The sequence below is a fragment of the Delphinapterus leucas genome, chromosome 8, assembly GCF_059928025.1.
Source record: "Delphinapterus leucas isolate spDelLeu-1000000601 "Yukka" chromosome 8, BTC_Dleu_Yukka2, whole genome shotgun sequence".
Taxonomy (NCBI): Eukaryota; Metazoa; Chordata; class Mammalia; order Artiodactyla; family Monodontidae; genus Delphinapterus; species Delphinapterus leucas.
Window position 1 is genome coordinate 47,250,518 of NC_143136.1, and position 7,079 is coordinate 47,257,596.

Below are 7,079 nucleotides of genomic sequence, written 5' to 3' on the forward strand. Positions count from 1 at the left end.
AATAAAAGGGAGAAAAAGTAGAAAGAAAGAAAGAGCATAAAATAAAATAAGATAAAATAAAATAAAGATATTAAAATAAAAAATAATTTTAAAAAATTTATTTTAAGTAAAACAAAACAAAACAAAAAAAAACGGACGGACAGAACCCTAGGACAAATGGTGAAAGCAAAGCTATACAGACAAAATCTCACACAGAAGCATACACATACACAGTCACATAAAGAGGAAAAGGGGAAAAAATAATATATTTTGCTCTCCTCCTTCTCAGTTTGGGATGGTTCATTGTCTAGTCAGGTATTCCACAGATGCCGGGTATATCAAGTTGATTGTGGAGATTTAATCCGCTGCTCCTGAGGCTGCTGGGAGAGATTTCCCTTTCTCTTCTTTGTTCGCACAGCTCCCAGGGTTCAGCTTTGGATTTGGCCCCGCCTCTGCGTGTAGGTCGCCGGAGGGCGTCTGTTCTTCGCTCATACAGGACGGGGTTAAAGGAGCCGCTGATTCGGGGGCTCTGTCTCACTCAGGCCAGGGGAGTGAGGGGCACAGAGTGCGGGGTGAGCCTGCGGCGGCAGAGGCCAGCGTGACGTTGCAGCAGCCTGAGGCGCGCCGTGCATTCTCCCAGGGAAGTTGTCCCTGGATCACGGGACCCTGGCAGTGGCGGGCTGCACAAGCTCCCCAGAAGGGAGCTGTGGATAGTGACCTGTGCTCGCACACAGGCTTCTTGGTGGCGGCAGCTGCGGCCTTAGCGTCTCATGCCCGTCTCTGGGGTCCGCGCTGTTAGCTGCAGCTCGCACCCATCTCTGGAGCTCATGTAAGCAGCGCTCTTAATCCCCTCTCCTCGCGCAGCAGGGAACAAAGAGGGAAGAAGTCTCTTGCCTCTTCGGCAGGTCCAGACTTTCCCCCGGACTCCCTCCCGGCTAGCTGTAGTGCACTAGCCCCCTTCAGGCTGTGTTCACGCCACCAGCCCCAGTCCTCTCCCTGCGATCCGATCGAAGCCCGAGCCTCAGCTCCCAGCCCCGCCCGGCCCGGCGGGTAAGCAGACAAGCCTCTCGGGCTGGTGAGTGCTGGTCGGCACTGATCCTCTGTGCAGCAATCTCTCCTCTTTGCCCTCCCCACCCCTGTTGCTGTGCTGTCCTCCGTGGGTCTGAAACTCCCCCCCTCCGCCACCCGTAGTCTCCCCCTGCGAAGGGGCTTCCTAGTGTGTGCAAACCTTTCCTCCTTCACAGCTCCCTCCCACTGGTGCAGGTCCTGTCCCTATTCTTTTGTCTCTGTTTATTCATTTTTCTTTTGCCCTACCCAGGTACGTGGGGAGTTTCTTGCCTTTTGGGAGGTCTGAGGTCTTCTGCCAGCGTTCAGTGGGTATTTTGTACGAGTTGTTCCACGTGTAGATGTATTTCTGATGTATCTGTGGGGAGGAAGGTGAGCTCTGCATCTTACTCTTCCACCATCTGCCCCCTCTCCCATCCCCATTGGTTTCTTAGTAGCATGTTGTTTAGCCTCCATGTAATCGTTTTTTCTCATTTCTTTTCCTGTGGTTGATTTCTAGTTTCATGCCGTTGTGGTCAGAGAAGTTGTTTAAAATAATTTTATACTCTTAAATGTGTTGAGGTTAGTCTTGTGCCCTAGTATGTGGTCAATCCTAGAGAATGTTCCATGTGCACTTGAAAAGAATGTGTATTCTGTGGTTTGTTTCAATGTAATGTTGTGAAAATATCAATTAAGTATAACTGTTCTATTGTATCATTTAGGATCTCTGTTGCCTTATTGATTTTCCATCTAGAAGATCTTTTCATTGATGTGAGTGGGGTGTTAGTCCCCTACTGTTATTGTATTCCCATCAATTTCTCCCTTTTTGTCTGTTAGTATTTGTTTTATGTATTTGGGTGCTCCTCTATTAGATTCATATATGTTGACAAGTGTAAAATCCTCTTATTGATCCTTTTATCATTATATAGTGTCTTTATTTTTCTTTATGGCCTTTGTTTTAAAGTCTATTTTGTTTTAAAGTCTATTTTGTCTGTTATGAGTATTGCAACTCCCACTTTATTTTCATATCCATTTGCATGAAATATCTTTCTCCATCCCTCATGTCCAATCTATGTGTGTCCTTTGCCCTAAGATGCGTCTCCTGTGGGCAGCATATTGCAGCCTCTTTTGGCTGTGCCACGTGGTTTGTGGGATCTTATTTCACTGACCAGGGAGTGAACCCATGCCCACTGCAGTGGAAGCGCAGAGTCATAACCACTGGACTGCCATGGAATTCCCCACTCTATGTCTTTTGATTGAAGCATTCAGTCCATTGACATTTAAGGTAATTATTGATACATATTTATTTATTGCCATTTCAAACCTTTTTTTCCAGTTGATTCTATGTTTATTCTCTGTTTCTTTTTCTTTGTTTCTTTTTGTGGTTTGATGATTTCCTTTTATTTTATGCTTGTGTTCTCTTATTTTTGGTTTTTGTGAATCTATTGCATGTTTTTGACTTGTGGTTGCCGTGTTTTTCAAGTATGTTAACCCTTTCCTATATCTCCTTGCTTTAGACTGATAGTCATATAGGCTCAAACACATTCTTATAAATAAGAATCTATATTTTCATACTCTCCTTCCCCACAGTTCATGATTTTGATGTCATTTTTTACTTCTTTATATTAATTCTTTTGCTGTTCCTTGTGATTATCATCACTTTCACAAATGGTTGTTTTTTTTTTCTGATCTATATACGGGCTATTCAAGTGATTTACTTTCCAACTGTGATTTCCTCCTTCCTGTATCTTCTTCTTTTCTATTTAAAGAAGACATTTCAGTATTTCAACACTAAACCTATTTGGATAGGTTTAGTATTGTTGTATTTTTTTAGTTTTTGCTTGCCAGAGAAATTCTTTATTTCTCCTCCTATTCGATTCTAAATGATAATCTTGCTGGGTAGAGTATTCTAAGTTGAAGATTTTTCCCTTTCAAGACTTAGAATATATTTTGCCATTCCCTTCTGGCCTGCAGAGTTTCTGTAGAGAAATCAGCTGATAACCTTATGGGGGTTCCCTTGTAATTAACTGTTTGTTTTTCTCTTGCTGCCTTTAGAGTCATTTATCCTTAACTTTTGCCATTTTTATTATATGTCTAGGTGTAGGTCTTTTTGGGTTCATCTTGATTGGGACTCTCTGTGCTTCCTGTATCTGGATATCTGTTTTCTTCTTTAAGTTTGGGTAGTTTTCAGCCAAAATTTCTTCAAATACATTTAAAATCCCCTTTTCTCTTTCTTCTCCTTCTGGAATCCCTGTTATGCATAGATTAGCATGCTTTATGTTATCCCATAGGTCTCATATTGCTTTCTTTTTTTTTTTTTCATTTGGCTTTCTATCTGCTGTTTTGATTGGGTAATTATTCTATCTTACGGATCACTTATTTCTTCTGCATTATTCATTCTGCTATTCATTGCCTTTAGCTCGGCTTTTGTCTCAGCAAATGAATTTTCTAATTTTTCTTGGCTCCTCCTTTTAGTTTCTAGTTCCTTTTTACATTTCTGTTGATAGCCTTTCTTAATTTCTTCAGTATTTTCATTACCTCCTTTTTGAAATCAGTGTCTGTTAGATTGAAGAGGTCTGTTTCACCGTTTGTTCCTCCAGGGGAATTTTCTTGGTCTTTCATCTGGGAGTGGTTCCTCTGCTTCTTCATTTTGCTTATATTTCTTTTACTCTGTGAGTTTAGGAGAGACAATTATCTACTATAGTCTTGTGGGGCTATTTATATGTGGGAGCGTCCCTGCCTAGCTTGTGTGGGTTTAATTTTTTTTTCACATGAGGGCTGTTTTTGGTTTGGATGCTGGCTGTCTCTTTCCTTAGCATGTGCTGGCCATTATTCCCTTGATAGGGGCTGTGCAGGTGAGTGGCCTGTGCCTGCCCCTGGGAAGGTGGGGGCAGCAAGTGACACCTACTCGCAGGACCCTTGGCAGTGACAGCAGTCTGCACCCACCTCTGGAGTCTGAGTTGGCAGCGGCGTCTTGCACGCACCCCTGGAGCTTGTGTAGGCAGTGCCCTCCTGCCTGAGAGTGCACACACACAGAAAAAGAAACTCTTATGGTGGTCCCATCCCTCTCCTTGCACACCCTCCTCTCCTTGCCTCTCTGGCGGGCCCAGGCTTCTTCCCATACTCCCTTGGTTGGGGCGCACCATACCCCAGGCCCCTCAGGCTGTATCCACACAGCCAACCCCAGTCCTTTCCCCAGGTCTGACCTCCACAGCCCAAGCTTCAACACCCAGCCCCCACCCACCACAGTAGATGAGCAAGCATCTCAGGCCTGGGAGTGCCAGGCGGTGACACAGACCGTCTCTGCAAGTCTCTCTCCCCTTTGCCTTCTGCAAACTGGTTGCTGCACCCTCCTCTGAAGCTCCAAAACTCCCCCTCTGTCCTGGCTGATCTCCCCACCAGTGAGGCAACTTCTCAGTGTGCAGAAACCTTTCCTCTTTCACAGCTCCCTTCCAGGGGTGCAGGTCCCATCACAATTCCTTTGGTTTTTTTTTTCTTTTTTCTTTTGTGCTACCCAGTTTCATGAAGATTTTCTTGCCCTTTTGGAAGCCTGAGGTCTTTTGCCAGCATTCAGTAGATGTTCTGTGAGAATTGTTCCACATGTAGATGTATTTTTGATGTATTTGTGGGAGAAGGTGAGCTCCATGTCCCACTCCTCTGCCATCTTGATCTGATCCAAAAAAGAAATAATTCTTATTCCCACTTGGTGGCATCACAATGCCATCTCCCACAGTACTTTTCCCCCACTTGCACTAGGACAGGACAGCAATCCAATCATAGAAAGAGATGTCTGTGTCCCCTTATTGTAGATACCCCCAAACTTCACTGGTGATCCTCTTGTCCCCCCACTGAAACTTCTGGGAGGAGTACCAGTAAAGTGCTCCTTTCACCACTACAGGGGGTGAGGTGAGGGGTAGCTCCCTTCAATGACAACCTCTCCCCAGAAAGGGCACTTCTCTGCTTCCCCATCTTCCTCTTGCATTAATGAAATGGGGTGGGGGGTGAAGTTAGCACCAATTCTGCAAAAAAGCTGCTCTCAACAGACACTTTGAAGAGATGGTTGACCTGATAACTGAGGGTTCTCTGGACTGAAAACACACGTGTTTTATTCTTCTTCTATGGACTTGATTCTTCAGGCTACCAGGAAAGCTCCTACTCAATGTTTTGGTCCATTTTTTACAAGTTTTAGAATACATTAAAAATATCAGTGAAGAGATCAAGAAAAAGTTTTCTAGAAACAATCTGTTTCTGAAGGAAACTGTATAATTAAATACTTCTAGTTTGTATAACATATATTTCAGATTAATAAAAATGTAGGAGAAAACTACTAGGGTGAGGATGTTTAGAAATAACTCAGGTTCCTTTGATTCATGAATCACTGAATAATGGGTCCATAAAAACCCTCTTTTTTATGCCTCTTTGATGGTTGTTGCTAAATCATTCTAGATAGCTGAGCAGTTATTGAGTTATATGAGACAATATGAAGTATGGGAGGCAGGATATGCACGAGAGCCATACCCCAATTTATCAAATTCCCTAAATAATTTGAGTGGTTCTCTTCTTTCCCCAATTCCTAATGGTCCTAAGTGAAAAAGCACAATAGTGGCTGTAAGGAGAACTCTGGCATCTGGAGGCTACACTCTGATAATTAGCTATCAGCGATATAGGTGTTAGTGTGCAGTGATAATCAGCTCTTAATTGGAGATAATCCTATTGGTTAAAAAGGATTGAATCACAAAAGTGACCCCTTGTAATTTGTAAATTCATCAAACGTAGTGCCATAGGTCAATAACTAATATTTGCCAGGTCTGTGCTTTTCCTTTGTACCACCTTCAGTCTTACAATATTACTGTCCTGAACATTGTCAGAGCCACGTAACATGAGGAAACTGAAGTTTACTAGAAATGTGAAGTGTCATGGCTTGAACCCAGATCTCCTAACGTTTGCTCCATTACTTGTAAAATATTTATTGAAAATCTACATTGTGAAAATGCAAGATAGAAAAAAAGAACAAATTTAGTAATGAAGAAATTGACTTATTTGCCACTTATTTTTAAATAAGATTCTACTTAGAAAAATTAAAATTATTTTCAGCTTGAAATGTAAAGTGAAAGTCGTATCTATGAAATATAAAAGGAGATGCTGAAGTCACTGTCTTTTTTACTTTCAACTTAAATATATACACATCAGTTTTTTTGTAAAACCAATATTCTTAAATAGAATTGATATTTTACTTATATTTTTAAGTTATTTTTTACATAAATAATTTAATGACATCAGTGGGAGTCTTTTCTCACCATACATACTCTTTCTTGACCATCTCACCTTCGCCTGTATCTTCAAACAACCATCTGAAATTCTCCAAATCTCTACTGCCTGCATATCTAACATCTGATGTGACCCTAATAGCTAACCCAAGATGGATTCAAAGGTGCACAGGAAATCTCTTAGATACCACACTGATCCTTTTAACTTGGAATATCCAAAAGAAAATGACAGATCTCCTCTCAAGCCTTCCTGCAGTCACCTAGTTACCCAAATAATCAGTAACAAACACCAAATTAAAAAATTAATAATGAGAATATATGTAAAAGTACATGTTAATAATTAAACATTTCTGTATTTAATGGACACAAGTCTTTCAGAAGTTATCTAAGTTAGAACTCAGGGTTTCAAGATAGTATTTATTTCAGAATGCTGGATATTAGAGATAAATTTAAGCTGAATAAATTTACTTTAAAAATATTTTCTACATAAAACAAAAAAAATCTTTATTTTCCAGACTGAAATATGGGGATATATAAAATAAAAATTATTTTGAAAAAATATATATCTATTGCACATTACTTAATAGCTACAACTCTACTTTTCAGTACAGTATTTAGGAAATGTTCTTAACCAAGATGTTCAAGTGTAATAAGGCCAGAGACTCCTGGGAACGTATTTCTTCTTAGGAAGAAAGTATTTATCAAGAAAAATAGTTATTTTTCCCTTAAGAAATTTTTCATATATATCTAATGAAAATGTTTCTCCATCATTTGTAATTGAGTTAACTT